We start from the raw sequence: 16510 nt of genomic DNA, 5'->3' as shown, positions 1-16510 counted from the left end.
TCCTCTTCCTCTCTCTTCCTCCTCTCTCTTCCTCCTGTTTTTCCTCTCTGTTCCTCCTCTCTCTTCCTCCACTCTCCTCTTCCTCTCTGTTCCTCCTCTCTCTTCCTCCTCTCTTTTCCTTCTATTTTTCCTCTCTCTTCCTCCTCTCTCTTCCTCCTCTCTTTTCCTCCTATTTTTCCTCTCTCTTCCTCCTCTCTCGTCCTCCTCTCTCTTCCTCCTCTCTCTTCCTCCTCTCTCTTCCTCCACTCTCCTCTTCCTCTCTCTTCCTCCTCTCTTTTCCTCCTATTTTTCCTCTCTCTTACTCCTCTCTCTTCCTCCTCTCTCTTCCTCCATTCTCCTCTTCCTCTCTCTTCCTCCTCTCTAATCTTCCCCTCCCTTACTCCTCTCTCCTCCTCCTCTCTCCTTTTCCTCTCTCTTCCTCCTCTCACCTCCTCCTCTATCCTTTTCGTCTCTCTTCCTCATCTCTCTTCCTCTTCTCTCTTCTTCCTATCTCTTCCTCCTCTCTCTTCCTCCTCTCTCCTCTTCCTCTCTGTTCCTCCTCTCTTTTCCTCCTCTCTCTTCCTCTTCTTTCCTCTTCCTTATCTTCCTTCTCTCTCTTCCTCCTCTCTCTTCCTCCTCCCTTTTCCTCCTCTCTTGTCCTACTATTTTTCCTCTCTCTTCCTCCTCTCTCTTCCTCCTCTCTATTCCTCCTCTCTTTTTCTATTTTTCCTCTCTCTTACTTCTCTCTCTTCCTCCTCTCTCTTCCTCCACTCTCCTCTTCCTCTCTCTTCCGCCTCTGTCTTCCTCCTCTCTCTTCCTCCTCTCTTCCACCCCTCTTCCTCCACTCTTTTCCTCAACCACTTCCTCCTCTCTCCTTTTCCTCTCTCTTCCTCCTCTCTCTTCCTCCTCTCTCTTCCTCCTCTCTCTTCCTCCTCTCTGTTCCTCCTCTCTCTTCCTCCTCTCTTTTCCTCCTCTGTATTTTTCCTCTCTCTTCCTCCTCTCCTTTCCTCCTCTCTCTTCCTCCTCTCTCTTCCTCCTCACTTTTCCTCATCTCTCTTCCTACTCTCTCCTCTTCCTCTCTATTCCTCCTCTCTCTTCCTCCTCTCTCCTCGTCCTCTCTCTTTCTCCTCTCTCTTCCTCCTCTCTTTTCCTCATCTCTCTGCCTCCTCTGTCCTCTTCCTCTCTCTACCTCCTCTCTCTTCCTCCTCTCTTTGCCTACACTCTCCCAATCGTCTCTCCTCCTCCTCTCTCCTCCTCCTCTCTTCTTTTCCGCTTTCTTCCTCCTTTCTCTTCCTCCTCTCTCCTCTTTCTCTCTCTTCCTCCTCTCTCTTCCTCCTTTCTCTTCCTCCTCGCTTTTCCTCCTCTCTCCTCTTTCTCTCTCTTCCTCCTCTCTTTCTGCTCTGTATTCCTCCTCTCTCCTTTTCCCCTCTCTTCCTCCTTTCTCCTCTTCCTCACTCTTCCTCCTCTCTCTTCCTCCTCTCTCTTCCTCCTCTCTCCTCTTCTTCACTCTTCCTCCTCTCTTTTCCTCCTCTCTCTTCCTCCTTTCTCTTCCTCCTCTCTTTTCCTCCTCTCTCCTCCTTCTCTCTATTCCGCCTCGCTCTTTCTCCTCTGTATTCCTTCTCTCTCCTTTTCCTCTCTCCTCCTCCTCTCTCCTTTTCCTCTCTCTGCCTCCTCTCTCTTCCTCCTCTCTCTTCCTCCTCTCTCCTCTTCCTCTCTGTTCCTCCTCCCTTTTCCTCCTTTCTCTTCCTTCTCTCTCCTCTTCCTCTCTATTCCTCCTCTGTCTTCCTCCTCTCTCCTCTTCCTCTCTCTTCCTTCTCTCTCTTCCTCCTCTCTCTTCCTCCTCTCTCTTCCTCCTCTCTTTTCCTCCTATTTTTCCTCTCTCTTACTCCTCTCTCTCCCTCCTCTCTTTTCCTCCTATTTTTCCTCTTTCTTCCTCCTCTATCTTCCTCCTCTCTTTGCCTACTCTCTCCCAATCCTCTCTCCTCCTCCTCTCTCCTCCTCCTCTCTCCTCTTCTTCACTCTTCCTCCTCTCTCTTCCTCCTTTCTCTTCCTCCTCACTTTTTCTCCTCTCTCCTCCTTCTCTCTCTTCCTCCTCTCTCCTCCTCCTCTCTCCTTTACCTCTCTCTTCCTCCTCTCTCTTCCTCCTCTCTCTTCCTCCTCTGTCATCGTCCTCTCTGTTCCTCCTCCCTTTTCCTCCTTTCTCTTCCTCCTCTCTCCTCTTCCTCTCTCTTCCTTCTCTCTCTTCCTCTTCTCTCTTCCTCCTCTCTCTTCCTCCTCTCTTTTCCTCCTCTGTAATTTTCCTCTTTCTTCCTCCTCTCTCTTCCTCCTCTCTCTTCTTCCTCTCTTTTCCTCCACCACTTCCTCCTCTCTCCTTTTCGTCTCTCTTCCTCCTCTCTCATTTTCCTCTCTTCCTCCTCTCTCTTCCTACTCTCTCCTCTTCCTCTCTCTTCCTCCTCCCTTTTCCTCCTCTCTCTTCCTTATCTCTCCTCTTCCTCTCTCTTCCTCCTCTCTCATTTTCCTCTCTCTTCCTCCTGTTTTTCCTCTCTCTTCCTCCTCTCTCTTCCTCCTCTCTCTTCCTCCACTCTCCTCTTCCTCTCTGTTCCTCCTCTCTCTTCCTCCTCTCTCTTCCTCCTCTCTTTTCCTCCTATTTTTCCTGTCTCCTCCTCCTCTCTCCTCCTCCTCTCTCCTCTTCTTCACTCTTCCTCCTCTCTCTTCCTCCTTTCTCTTCCTCCTCACTTTTTCTCCTCTCTCCTCCTTCTCTCTCTTCCTCCTCTCTCTTTCTGCTCTGTATTCCTCCTCTCTCCTTTTCCTCTCTCTTCCTCCTTTCTCCTCTTCCTCACTCTTCCTCCTGTCTCTTCCTCCTCTCTCTTCCTCCTCTCTCCTCTTCTTCACTCTTCCTCCTCTCTCTTCCTCCTCTCTCTTCCTCCTTTCTCTTCCTCCTCTCTTTTCCTCCTCTCTCCTCCTTCTCTCTATTCCTCCTCGCTCTTTCTCCTCTGTATTCCTTTTCTCTCCTTTTCCTCTCTCTTCCTCCTTTCTCCTCTTCCTCACTCTTCCTCCTCTCTCTTCCTCCTCTCTCCTCTTCCTCTCTCTTCCTCCTCTCTCTTCCTCCTGTTTTTCCTCTCTCTTTCTCCTCTCTCTTCCTCCTCTCTCTTCCTCCACTCTCCTCTTCCTCTCTGTTCCTCCTCTCTCTTCCTCCTCTCTTTTCCTTCTATTTTTCCTCTCTCTTCCTCCTCTCTCTTCCTCCTCTCTTTTCCTCCTATTTTTCCTCTCTCTTCCTCCTCTCTCGTCCTCCTCTCTCTTCCTCCTCTCTCTTCCTCCTCTCTCTTCCTCCACTCTCCTCTTCCTCTCTCTTCCTCCTCTCTTTTCCTCCTATTTTTCCTCTCTCTTACTCCTCTCTCTTCCTCCTCTCTCTTCCTCCATTCTCCTCTTCCTCTCTCTTCCTCCTCTCTAATCTTCCCCTCCCTTACTCCTCTCTCCTCCTCCTCTCTCCTTTTCCTCTCTCTTCCTCCTCTCACCTCCTCCTCTATCCTTTTCGTCTCTCTTCCTCATCTCTCTTCCTCTTCTCTCTTCTTCCTATCTCTTCCTCCTCTCTCTTCCTCCTCTCTCCTCTTCCTCTCTGTTCCTCCTCTCTTTTCCTCCTCTCTCTTCCTCTTCTTTCCTCTTCCTTATCTTCCTTCTCTCTCTTCCTCCTCTCTCTTCCTCCTCTCTTTTCCTCCTCTCTTGTCCTACTATTTTTCCTCTCTCTTCCTCCTCTCTCTTCCTCCTCTCTATTCCTCCTCTCTTTTTCTATTTTTCCTCTCTCTTACTTCTCTCTCTTCCTCCTCTCTCTTCCTCCACTCTCCTCTTCCTCTCTCTTCCGCCTCTGTCTTCCTCCTCTCTCTTCCTCCTCTCTTCCACCCCTCTTCCTCCACTCTTTTCCTCAACCACTTCCTCCTCTCTCCTTTTCCTCTCTCTTCCTCCTCTCTCTTCCTCCTCTCTCTTCCTCCTCTCTCTTCCTCCTCTCTGTTCCTCCTCTCTCTTCCTCCTCTCTTTTCCTCCTCTGTATTTTTCCTCTCTCTTCCTCCTCTCCTTTCCTCCTCTCTCTTCCTCCTCTCTCTTCCTCCTCACTTTTCCTCATCTCTCTTCCTACTCTCTCCTCTTCCTCTCTATTCCTCCTCTCTCTTCCTCCTCTCTCCTCGTCCTCTCTCTTTCTCCTCTCTCTTCCTCCTCTCTTTTCCTCATCTCTCTGCCTCCTCTGTCCTCTTCCTCTCTCTACCTCCTCTCTCTTCCTCCTCTCTTTGCCTACACTCTCCCAATCGTCTCTCCTCCTCCTCTCTCCTCCTCCTCTCTTCTTTTCCGCTTTCTTCCTCCTTTCTCTTCCTCCTCTCTCCTCTTTCTCTCTCTTCCTCCTCTCTTTCTGCTCTGTATTCCTCCTCTCTCCTTTTCCCCTCTCTTCCTCCTTTCTCCTCTTCCTCACTCTTCCTCCTCTCTCTTCCTCCTCTCTCTTCCTCCTCTCTCCTCTTCTTCACTCTTCCTCCTCTCTTTTCCTCCTCTCTCTTCCTCCTTTCTCTTCCTCCTCTCTTTTCCTCCTCTCTCCTCCTTCTCTCTATTCCGCCTCGCTCTTTCTCCTCTGTATTCCTTCTCTCTCCTTTTCCTCTCTCCTCCTCCTCTCTCCTTTTCCTCTCTCTGCCTCCTCTCTCTTCCTCCTCTCTCTTCCTCCTCTCTCCTCTTCCTCTCTGTTCCTCCTCCCTTTTCCTCCTTTCTCTTCCTTCTCTCTCCTCTTCCTCTCTATTCCTCCTCTGTCTTCCTCCTCTCTCCTCTTCCTCTCTCTTCCTTCTCTCTCTTCCTCCTCTCTCTTCCTCCTCTCTCTTCCTCCTCTCTTTTCCTCCTATTTTTCCTCTCTCTTACTCCTCTCTCTCCCTCCTCTCTTTTCCTCCTATTTTTCCTCTTTCTTCCTCCTCTATCTTCCTCCTCTCTTTGCCTACTCTCTCCCAATCCTCTCTCCTCCTCCTCTCTCCTCCTCCTCTCTCCTCTTCTTCACTCTTCCTCCTCTCTCTTCCTCCTTTCTCTTCCTCCTCACTTTTTCTCCTCTCTCCTCCTTCTCTCTCTTCCTCCTCTCTCCTCCTCCTCTCTCCTTTACCTCTCTCTTCCTCCTCTCTCTTCCTCCTCTCTCTTCCTCCTCTGTCATCGTCCTCTCTGTTCCTCCTCCCTTTTCCTCCTTTCTCTTCCTCCTCTCTCCTCTTCCTCTCTCTTCCTTCTCTCTCTTCCTCTTCTCTCTTCCTCCTCTCTCTTCCTCCTCTCTTTTCCTCCTCTGTAATTTTCCTCTTTCTTCCTCCTCTCTCTTCCTCCTCTCTCTTCTTCCTCTCTTTTCCTCCACCACTTCCTCCTCTCTCCTTTTCGTCTCTCTTCCTCCTCTCTCATTTTCCTCTCTTCCTCCTCTCTCTTCCTACTCTCTCCTCTTCCTCTCTCTTCCTCCTCCCTTTTCCTCCTCTCTCTTCCTTATCTCTCCTCTTCCTCTCTCTTCCTCCTCTCTCATTTTCCTCTCTCTTCCTCCTGTTTTTCCTCTCTCTTCCTCCTCTCTCTTCCTCCTCTCTCTTCCTCCACTCTCCTCTTCCTCTCTGTTCCTCCTCTCTCTTCCTCCTCTCTCTTCCTCCTCTCTTTTCCTCCTATTTTTCCTGTCTCCTCCTCCTCTCTCCTCCTCCTCTCTCCTCTTCTTCACTCTTCCTCCTCTCTCTTCCTCCTTTCTCTTCCTCCTCACTTTTTCTCCTCTCTCCTCCTTCTCTCTCTTCCTCCTCTCTCTTTCTGCTCTGTATTCCTCCTCTCTCCTTTTCCTCTCTCTTCCTCCTTTCTCCTCTTCCTCACTCTTCCTCCTGTCTCTTCCTCCTCTCTCTTCCTCCTCTCTCCTCTTCTTCACTCTTCCTCCTCTCTCTTCCTCCTCTCTCTTCCTCCTTTCTCTTCCTCCTCTCTTTTCCTCCTCTCTCCTCCTTCTCTCTATTCCTCCTCGCTCTTTCTCCTCTGTATTCCTTTTCTCTCCTTTTCCTCTCTCTTCCTCCTTTCTCCTCTTCCTCACTCTTCCTCCTCTCTCTTCCTCCTCTCTCCTCTTCCTCTCTCTTCCTCCTCTCTCTTCCTCCTGTTTTTCCTCTCTCTTTCTCCTCTCTCTTCCTCCTCTCTCTTCCTCCACTCTCCTCTTCCTCTCTGTTCCTCCTCTCTCTTCCTCCTCTCTTTTCCTTCTATTTTTCCTCTCTCTTCCTCCTCTCTCTTCCTCCTCTCTTTTCCTCCTATTTTTCCTCTCTCTTCCTCCTCTCTCGTCCTCCTCTCTCTTCCTCCTCTCTCTTCCTCCTCTCTCTTCCTCCACTCTCCTCTTCCTCTCTCTTCCTCCTCTCTTTTCCTCCTATTTTTCCTCTCTCTTACTCCTCTCTCTTCCTCCTCTCTCTTCCTCCATTCTCCTCTTCCTCTCTCTTCCTCCTCTCTAATCTTCCCCTCCCTTACTCCTCTCTCCTCCTCCTCTCTCCTTTTCCTCTCTCTTCCTCCTCTCACCTCCTCCTCTATCCTTTTCGTCTCTCTTCCTCATCTCTCTTCCTCTTCTCTCTTCTTCCTATCTCTTCCTCCTCTCTCTTCCTCCTCTCTCCTCTTCCTCTCTGTTCCTCCTCTCTTTTCCTCCTCTCTCTTCCTCTTCTTTCCTCTTCCTTATCTTCCTTCTCTCTCTTCCTCCTCTCTCTTCCTCCTCTCTTTTCCTCCTCTCTTGTCCTACTATTTTTTCTCTCTCTTCCTCCTCTCTCTTCCTCCTCTCTATTCCTCCTCTCTTTTTCTATTTTTCCTCTCTCTTACTTCTCTCTCTTCCTCCTCTCTCTTCCTCCACTCTCCTCTTCCTCTCTCTTCCGCCTCTGTCTTCCTCCTCTCTCTTCCTCCTCTCTTCCACCCCTCTTCCTCCACTCTTTTCCTCAACCACTTCCTCCTCTCTCCTTTTCCTCTCTCTTCCTCCTCTCTCTTCCTCCTCTCTCTTCCTCCTCTCTCTTCCTCCTCTCTGTTCCTCCTCTCTCTTCCTCCTCTCTTTTCCTCCTCTGTATTTTTCCTCTCTCTTCCTCCTCTCCTTTCCTCCTCTCTCTTCCTCCTCTCTCTTCCTCCTCACTTTTCCTCATCTCTCTTCCTACTCTCTCCTCTTCCTCTCTATTCCTCCTCTCTCTTCCTCCTCTCTCCTCGTCCTCTCTCTTTCTCCTCTCTCTTCCTCCTCTCTTTTCCTCATCTCTCTGCCTCCTCTGTCCTCTTCCTCTCTCTACCTCCTCTCTCTTCCTCCTCTCTTTGCCTACACTCTCCCAATCGTCTCTCCTCCTCCTCTCTCCTCCTCCTCTCTTCTTTTCCGCTTTCTTCCTCCTTTCTCTTCCTCCTCTCTCCTCTTTCTCTCTCTTCCTCCTCTCTCTTCCTCCTTTCTCTTCCTCCTCGCTTTTCCTCCTCTCTCCTCTTTCTCTCTCTTCCTCCTCTCTTTCTGCTCTGTATTCCTCCTCTCTCCTTTTCCCCTCTCTTCCTCCTTTCTCCTCTTCCTCACTCTTCCTCCTCTCTCTTCCTCCTCTCTCTTCCTCCTCTCTCCTCTTCTTCACTCTTCCTCCTCTCTTTTCCTCCTCTCTCTTCCTCCTTTCTCTTCCTCCTCTCTTTTCCTCCTCTCTCTTCCTTCTCTCTATTCCGCCTCGCTCTTTCTCCTCTGTATTCCTTCTCTCTCCTTTTCCTCTCTCCTCCTCCTCTCTCCTTTTCCTCTCTCTGCCTCCTCTCTCTTCCTCCTCTCTCTTCCTCCTCTCTCCTCTTCCTCTCTGTTCCTCCTCCCTTTTCCTCCTTTCTCTTCCTTCTCTCTCCTCTTCCTCTCTATTCCTCCTCTGTCTTCCTCCTCTCTCCTCTTCCTCTCTCTTCCTTCTCTCTCTTCCTCCTCTCTCTTCCTCCTCTCTTTTCCTCCTATTTTTCCTCTCTCTTACTCCTCTCTCTCCCTCCTCTCTTTTCCTCCTATTTTTCCTCTTTCTTCCTCCTCTATCTTCCTCCTCTCTTTGCCTACTCTCTCCCAATCCTCTCTCCTCCTCCTCTCTCCTCCTCCTCTCTCCTCTTCTTCACTCTTCCTCCTCTCTCTTCCTCCTTTCTCTTCCTCCTCACTTTTTCTCCTCTCTCCTCCTTCTCTCTCTTCCTCCTCTCTCCTCCTCCTCTCTCCTTTACCTCTCTCTTCCTCCTCTCTCTTCCTCCTCTCTCTTCCTCCTCTGTCATCGTCCTCTCTGTTCCTCCTCCCTTTTCCTCCTTTCTCTTCCTCCTCTCTCCTCTTCCTCTCTCTTCCTTCTCTCTCTTCCTCTTCTCTCTTCCTCCTCTCTCTTCCTCCTCTCTTTTCCTCCTCTGTAATTTTCCTCTTTCTTCCTCCTCTCTCTTCCTCCTCTCTCTTCTTCCTCTCTTTTCCTCCACCACTTCCTCCTCTCTCCTTTTCGTCTCTCTTCCTCCTCTCTCATTTTCCTCTCTTCCTCCTCTCTCTTCCTACTCTCTCCTCTTCCTCTCTCTTCCTCCTCCCTTTTCCTCCTCTCTCTTCCTTATCTCTCCTCTTCCTCTCTCTTCCTCCTCTCTCATTTTCCTCTCTCTTCCTCCTGTTTTTCCTCTCTCTTCCTCCTCTCTCTTCCTCCTCTCTCTTCCTCCACTCTCCTCTTCCTCTCTGTTCCTCCTCTCTCTTCCTCCTCTCTCTTCCTCCTCTCTTTTCCTCCTATTTTTCCTGTCTCCTCCTCCTCTCTCCTCCTCCTCTCTCCTCTTCTTCACTCTTCCTCCTCTCTCTTCCTCCTTTCTCTTCCTCCTCACTTTTTCTCCTCTCTCCTCCTTCTCTCTCTTCCTCCTCTCTCTTTCTGCTCTGTATTCCTCCTCTCTCCTTTTCCTCTCTCTTCCTCCTTTCTCCTCTTCCTCACTCTTCCTCCTGTCTCTTCCTCCTCTCTCTTCCTCCTCTCTCCTCTTCTTCACTCTTCCTCCTCTCTCTTCCTCCTCTCTCTTCCTCCTTTCTCTTCCTCCTCTCTTTTCCTCCTCTCTCCTCCTTCTCTCTATTCCTCCTCGCTCTTTCTCCTCTGTATTCCTTTTCTCTCCTTTTCCTCTCTCTTCCTCCTTTCTCCTCTTCCTCACTCTTCCTCCTCTCTCTTCCTCCTCTCTCCTCTTCCTCTCTCTTCCTCCTCTCTCTTCCTCCTGTTTTTCCTCTCTCTTTCTCCTCTCTCTTCCTCCTCTCTCTTCCTCCACTCTCCTCTTCCTCTCTGTTCCTCCTCTCTCTTCCTCCTCTCTTTTCCTTCTATTTTTCCTCTCTCTTCCTCCTCTCTCTTCCTCCTCTCTTTTCCTCCTATTTTTCCTCTCTCTTCCTCCTCTTTCGTCCTCCTCTCTCTTCCTACTCTCTCTTCCTCCTCTCTCTTCCTCCACTCTCCTCTTCCTCTCTCTTCCTCCTCTCTTTTCCTCCTATTTTTCCTCTCTCTTACTCCTCTCTCTTCCTCCTCTCTCTTCGTCTATTCTCCTCTTCCTCTCTCTTCCTCCTCTCTAATCTTCCCCTCCCTTACTCCTCTCTCCTCCTCCTCTCTCCTTTTCCTCTCTCTTCCTCCTTTCTCTTCCTCCTCTATCCTTTTCCTCTCTCTTCCTCCTCTCTCTTCCTCCTCTCTCCTCTTCCTCTCTGTTCCTCCTCTCTTTTCCTCCTCTCTCTTCCTCTTCTTTCCTCTTCCTTATCTTCCTTCTCTCTCTTCCTCCTCTCTCTTCCTCCTCTATCTTCCTCCTCTCTTGTCCTACTATTTTTCCTCTCTCTTCCTCCTCTCTCTTCCTCCTCTCTATTCCTCCTCTCTTTTTCTATTTTTCCTCTCTCTTACTCCTCTCTCTTCCTCCTCTCTCTTCCTCCACTCTCCTCTTCCTCTCTCTTCCGCCTCTGTCTTCCTCCTCTCTCTTCCTCCTCTCTTCCACCCCTCTTCCTCCACTCTTTTCCTCAACCACTTCCTCCTCTCTCCTTTTCCTCTCTCTTCCTCCTCTCTCATGTTCCTCTCTCTTCCTCCTCTCTCTTCATCCTCTCTGTTCCTCTTCTCTCTTCCTCCTCTCTTTTCCTCCTCTGTATTTTTCCTCTCTCTTCCTCCTCTCCTTTCCTCCTCTCTCTTCCTCCTCTCTCTTCCTCCTCACTTTTCCTCATCTCTCTTCCTACTCTCTCCTATTCCTCTCTATTCCTCCTCTCTCTTCCTCCTCTCTCCTCGTCCTCTCTCTTTCTCCTCTCTCTTCCTCCTCTCTTTTCCTCATCTCTCTGCCTCCTCTGTCCTCTTCCTCTCTCTACCTCCTCTCTCTTCCTCCTCTCTTTGCCTACACTCTCCCAATCCTCTCTCCTCCTCCTCTCTCCTCCTCCTCTCTTCTCCTCCTCTCTTCTTTTCCGCTTTCTTCCTCCTTTCTCTTCCTCCTCTCTCCTCTTTCTCTCTCTTCCTCCTCTCTCTTCCTCCTTTCTCTTCCTCCTCGCTTTTCCTCGTCTCTCCTCCTTCTCTCTCTTCCTCCTCTCTCTTTCTGCTCTGTATTCCTCCTCTCTCCTTTTCCCCTCTCTTCCTCCTTTCTCCTCTTCCTCTCTCTTCCTCCTCTCTCCACTTCTTCACTCTTCCTCCTCTCTTTTCCTCCTCTCTCTTCCTCCTTTCTCTTCCTCCTCTCTTTTCCTCCTCTCTCCTACTTCTCTCTATTCCTCCTCGCTCTTTCTCCTCTGTATTCCTTCTCTCTCCTTTTCCTCTCTCTTCCTCCTCTCTCCTCTTCCTCTCTCTTCCTCCTCTCTCTTCCTCCTGTTTTTCCTCTCTCTTCCTCCTCTCTCTTCCTCCTCTCTCTTCCTCCACTCTCCTCTTCCTCTCTGTTCCTCCTCTCTCTTCCTCCTCTCTCTTCCTCCTCTGTTTTCCTCCTATTTTTTCTCTCTCTTACTCCTCTCTCTTCCTCCTCTCTCTTCCTCCAATCTCCTCTTCCTCTCTCTTCTGCCTCTCTCTTCCTCCTCTCTCTTCCTCCTCTCTTTCTCCTCTCTTCCTCCTCTCTTTTCCTCCACGACTTCCTCCTCTCTACTTTTCCTCTCTCTTCCTCCTCTCTCTTCCTCCTCTCTCCTCTTCCTCTCTCTTCCTCCTCTCTCCTAATCCTCATTCCTCTTCCTCTCTCTTCCTCCTTTCTCATCCTCCTCTCTCCTCTTCCTCTCTGTTCCTCCTCCCTTTTCCTCCTCTCTCTTCCTCCTCTCTCCTCTTCCTCTCTCTTCCTTCTCTCTCTTCCTCCTCTCTCTTCCTCCTCTCTAGTTTTCCTCTCTCTTCCTCCTCTCTCTTCCTCCTCTCTCCTCCTCCTCTCTCCTCTTCCTCTCTCTTCCTCCTCTCTATTCCTCCTCTCTCCTCTTCCTCTCTGTTCCTCCTCCCTTTTCCACCTCTCTCTTCATCCTCTCTCCTCTCCCTCTCTCTTCCTCCTCTCTCTCCCTCCACTCTCCTCTTCCTTCTCTCTCTTCCTCCTCTCTCTTCCTTCTCTCTCTTCCTCCTCTTTCTTCCTGCTCTTTTTTCCTCCTATTTTTCCTCTCTCTTCCTCCTCTCTCTTCCTCCTCTCTCTTCCAACTCTCTTTTCCTCCTATTTTTCCTCTCTCTAACTCCTCTCTCTTCCTCCACTCTCCTCTTCCTCATCTCTTCTTCCTCTCTTCCTCCTCTCTTTTACTACACCACTTCCTCCTCTCTCCTTTTCCTCTCTCTTCCTCCTCTCTCATTTTCCTCTCTCTTCCTCCTCTCTCCTCTTCCTCTCTCTTCCTCCTCTCTCTTCCTCCTCTCTCTTCCTCCTCTCTCTTCCTCCTCTCTCCTCCTCCTCTCTCCTTTTCCTCTCTCTTCCGCCTCTCTCTTCCTCCTCTCTCTTCCTCCTCTCTCCTCTTCCTCTCTGTTCCTCCTCCCTTTTCCTCCTCTCTCTTCCTTCTCTCTCCACTTCCTCTCTCTTACTTCTCTTTCTTACTCCTCTCTCTTCCTCCTTTCTCTTCCTCCTCTCTCCTCTCTCTTCCTCCTCTCTCTTCCTCCTCTCTCCTCTTCCTCTCTCTTCCTTCTCTCTCTTCCTCCTCTCTTTTCCTCCACCTTTTCCTACTCTCTCCTCGTCCTCTCTCTTTCTCCTCTCTCTTCTTCCTGTCTTTTCCTCATCTCTCTGCCTCCTCTGTCCTCTTCCTCTCTCTTCCTCCTCTCTCTTCCTCCTGTCTTTTCCTACTCTCTCCCAATCCTCTCTCCTCCTCCTCTCTCCTCCTCCTCTCTTCTTTTCCTCTCTCCTCCTCCTTTCTCCTCTTCCTCACTCTTCTTCCTCTCTCTTCCTCCTCTCTCCTCTTCCTCTCTCTTCCTCCTCTCTCTTCCTCCTCTCTCTTCCTACTCTCTCTTCCTCCTCTCTCCTCCTCCTCTCTCCTTTTCCTTTCTCTGCCTACTCTCTCTTCCTACTCTCTCCTCCTCCTCTCTCCTCTTCCTCTCTGTTCCTCCTCCCTTTTCCTCCTCTCTCTTCCTTCTCTCTCTTCCTCCTCTCTCCTCCTTCCTCTCCTCTTCCTCTCTCTTCCTCCTCTGTCTTCCTCCTCTCTCCTCATCCTCTCTCTTCCTTCTCTCTCTTCCTCCTCTCTCTTTCTCCTCTCTCTTCCTCCTCTCTCCTCATTCTCTCTCCTCTTCCTCTCTCTTCCTCCTCTCTCTTTCTCCTCTCTCCTCTCCCTCTCTCTTCCTCCTCTCTCTTCCTCCACTCTCCTCTTTCTCTATCTTCCTCCTCTCTCTTCCTCCTCTCTCTTCCTCCTCTCTCCTCCTCCTCTCTCCTTTTCCTCTCTCTTCCTCCTCTCTCTTCCTCCTCTCTCTTCGTCCACTCTAGTCTTCCTCTCTCTTCCTCCTCTGTCATTTTCCTCCCTCTTCCTCCTCTCTCCTCTTCCTATCTGTTCCTCCTCCCTTTTCCTCCTCTGTCTTCCTCCTCTCTCCTCTCCCTCTCTCTTCCTCCTCTCTCTTCCTCCACTCTCCTCTTCCTCTCTCTTCCTCCTCTCTCATACTCCTCTCTCTTCCTCCTCTCTCCTCCTCCTTTCTCCTTTACCTCTATCTTCCTCCTCTCTCTTCCTCCTCTCTAGTCCTCCTCTGTCCTCGTCCTCTCTGTTCCTCCTCCCTTTTCCTCCTCTCTCTTCCTCCTCTCTCCTCTTCCTCTCTCTTCCTTCTCTCTCTTCCTCCTCTCTATTCCTCCTCTCTCTTCCTCCTCTCTTTTCCTCCTATTTTTCCTCTCTCTTCCTCCTCTCTCCTCCTCCTCTCTCATCTTCCTCTCTCTTCCTCCTCTCTCTTCCTCCTCTCTCCTCTTCCTCTCTGTTCCTCCTCTCTTTTCCTCCTCTCTCTTACTCCTCTCTCCTCTTCCTCTCTCTTCCTTCTCTCTCTTCCTCCTCTCTCTTTCTCCTCTCTCTTCCTCCTCTCTCCTCATTCTCTCTCCTCTTCCTCTCTCTTCCTCCTCTCTCTTTCTCCTCTCTCCTCTCCCTCTCTCTTCCTCCTCTCTCTTCCTCCACTCTCCTCTTTCTCTATCTTCCTCCTCTCTCTTCCTCCTCTCTCTTCCTCCTCTCTCCTCCTCCTCTCTCCTTTTCCTCTCTCTTCCTCCTCTCTCTTCCTCCTCTCTCTTCGTCCACTCTAGTCTTCCTCTCTCTTCCTCCTCTGTCATTTTCCTCCCTCTTCCTCCTCTCTCCTCTTCCTATCTGTTCCTCCTCCCTTTTCCTCCTCTGTCTTCCTCCTCTCTCCTCTCCCTCTCTCTTCCTCCTCTCTCTTCCTCCACTCTCCTCTTCCTCTCTCTTCCTCCTCTCTCATACTCCTCTCTCTTCCTCCTCTCTCCTCCTCCTTTCTCCTTTACCTCTATCTTCCTCCTCTCTCTTCCTCCTCTCTATTCCTCCTCTGTCCTCGTCCTCTCTGTTCCTCCTCCCTTTTCCTCCTCTCTCTTCCTCCTCTCTCCTCTTCCTCTCTCTTCCTTCTCTCTCTTCCTCCTCTCTATTCCTCCTCTCTCTTCCTCCTCTCTTTTCCTCCTATTTTTCCTCTCTCTTCCTCCTCTCTCCTCCTCCTCTCTCATCTTCCTCTCTCTTCCTCCTCTCTCTGCCTCCTCTCTCCTCTTCCTCTCTGTTCCTCCTCCCTTTTCCTCCTCTCTCTTCCTCTTCTTTCCTCTTCCTTGTCTTCCTTCTCTCTCTTCCTCCTCTCTCTTCCTCCTCTCTCTTCCTCCTCTCTTTTCCTACTATTTTTCCTCTCTCTTCCTCCTCTCTCTTCCTCCTCTCTTCCTCCTCTCTTTCTCCACTCTATTCCTCAACCACTTCCTCCTCTCTCCTTTTCCTCTCTCTTCCTCCTCTCTCATTTTCCTCTCTCTTCCTCCTCTTTCTTCCTCCTCTCTGTTCCTCCTCTCTCTTCCTCCTCTCTTTTCCTCTTCTGTATTTTTCCTCTCTCTTTCTCCTCTCTCGTCCTCCTCTCTCCTCCTCCTCACTTTTCCTCATCTCTCTTCCTCCTCTCTCTTCCTAGTCTCTCCTCTTCCTCTCTCTTCCTCCTCTCTCTTCCTCCTCTCTCCTCTTCTTCACTCTTCCTCCTCTCTCTTCCTCCTCTCTCTTCCTCCTCTCTTCCTCTCTCTTCCTCTTCTCTCTTCCTACTCTCTCCTCTTCCTCTCTCTTCCTCCTCTCTCTTCCTCCTCTCTCCTCTTCTTCACTCTTCCTCCTCTCTTTTCCTCCTCTCTCTTCCTCCTTTCTCTTCCTCCTCTCTTTTCCTCCTCTCTCCTCCTTCTCTCTATTCCTCCTCGCTCTTTCTCCTCTGTATTCCTTCTCTCTCCTTTTCCTCTCTCCTCCTCCTTTCTCCTCTTCCTCACTCTTCCTCCTCTCTCTTCCTCCACTCTCCTCTTCCTCTCTCTTCCGCCTCTCTCTTCCTCCTCTCTCTTCCTCATTTCTTCCTCCTCTCTTCCTCCTCTCTTTTACTACACCACTTCCTCCTCTCTCCTTTTCCTCTCTCTTCCTCCTCTCTCATTTTCCTCTCTCTTCCTCCTCTCTCCTCTTCCTCTCTCTTCCTCCTCTCTCTTCCTCCTCTCTCCTCCTGCTCTCTCCTTTTCCTCTCTCTTCCGCCTCTCTCTTCCTCCTCTCTCTTTCTCCTCTCTCCTATTTCTCTCTGTTCCTCCTCCCTTTTCCTCCTCTCTCTTCCTTCTCTCTCCTCTTCCTCTCTCTTCCTTCTCTTTCTTACTCCTCTCTCTTCCTCCTCTCTCTTCCTCTTCTCTCCTCCTCCTCCCTCCTCTTCCGCTCTCTTCCTCCTCTCTCTTCCTCCTCTCTCCTCTTCCTCTCTGTTCCTCCTCCCTTCTCCTCCCCTCTGTTCCTCCTCTCTCCTCTCTCTTCCTCCTCTCTCTTCCTCCTCTCTCCTCTTCCTCTCTGTTCCTCCTCCATTTTCCTCCTCTCTCTTTCTCCTCTCTCCTCTCCCTCTCTCTTCCTCCACTCTCTTCCTCCTCTCTCCTCCTCCTCTCTCTTCTACCTCTCTCTTCCTCCTCTGTCTTCCTCCTCTCTCTTCCTCCTCTGTCCTCGACCTCTCTGTTCCTCCTCCCTTATACTCCTCTCTCTTCCTCCTCTCTCCTCTTCATCTCTCTTCCTTCTCTCACTTCCTCTTCTCTTTTCCTCCACCTTTTCCTACTCTCTCCTCTTCCTCTCTCTTCCTCCTCTCTCTTCCTCCTCTCTCCTCGTCCTCTCTCTTTCTCCTCTCTCTTCCTCCTGTCTTATCCTCATCTCTCTGCCTCCTCTGTCCTCTTCCTCTCTCTTCCTCCTCTCTCTTCCTCCTCTCTTTTCCTACTCTCTCCCAATCCTCTCTCCTCCTCCTCTCTCCTCCTTCTCTCTTCTTTTTTTCTTTCTTCCTCCTTTCTCCTCTTCCTCTCTCTTCCTCCTCTATCCTCCTCCTTTCTCCTCTTCCTCACTCTTCTTCCTCTCTCTTCCTCCTCTCTCCTCTTCCTCTCTCTTCCTCCTCTCTCTTCCTCCTCTCTCTTCCTCCACTCTCTTCCTCCTCTCTCCTCCTCCTCTCTCCTTTTCCTCTCTCTTCCTCCTCTCTCTTCCTCCTCTTTCTTCCTCCTCTCTCCTCTTCCTCTCTCTTCCTCCTCTCTCTTCCTCCTCTCTCCTCGTCCTCCCTCGTCTTCCGCTCTCTTCCTCCTCTCTCTTCCTCCTCTCTCTTCCTCCTCTCTCTTCCTCCTCTCTTTTCCTCCACCACTTCCTCCTCTCTCCTTTTCCTCTCTCTTCCTCCTCTCTCATTTTCCTCTCTTCTTCCTCTCTCTTCCTACTCTCTCCTCTTCCTCTCTCTTCCTCCTCCCTTTTCATCCTCTCTCTGCCTCCTCTATCCTCTTCCTCTCTCTTCCTCCTCTCTCTTCCTCCTCTCTTTTCCTACTCTCTCCCAATCCTCTCTCCTCCTCCTCTCTCCTCCTCCTCTCTTCTTTTCCTCTCTCCTCCTCCTTTCTCCTCTTCCTCACTCTTCTTCCTCTCTCCTCCTCCTCTCTCCTTTTCCTCTCTCTGCCTCCTCTCTCTTTCTCCTCTCTCTTCCTCCTCTCTCCTCTTCCTCTCTGTTCCTCCTCCCTTTTCCTCCTCTCT

Source organism: Strix uralensis, unplaced genomic scaffold, assembly GCF_047716275.1.
Source record: "Strix uralensis isolate ZFMK-TIS-50842 unplaced genomic scaffold, bStrUra1 scaffold_322, whole genome shotgun sequence".
NCBI classification, from domain to species: Eukaryota; Metazoa; Chordata; class Aves; order Strigiformes; family Strigidae; genus Strix; species Strix uralensis.
This window is presented reverse-complemented; position numbering follows the sequence as displayed.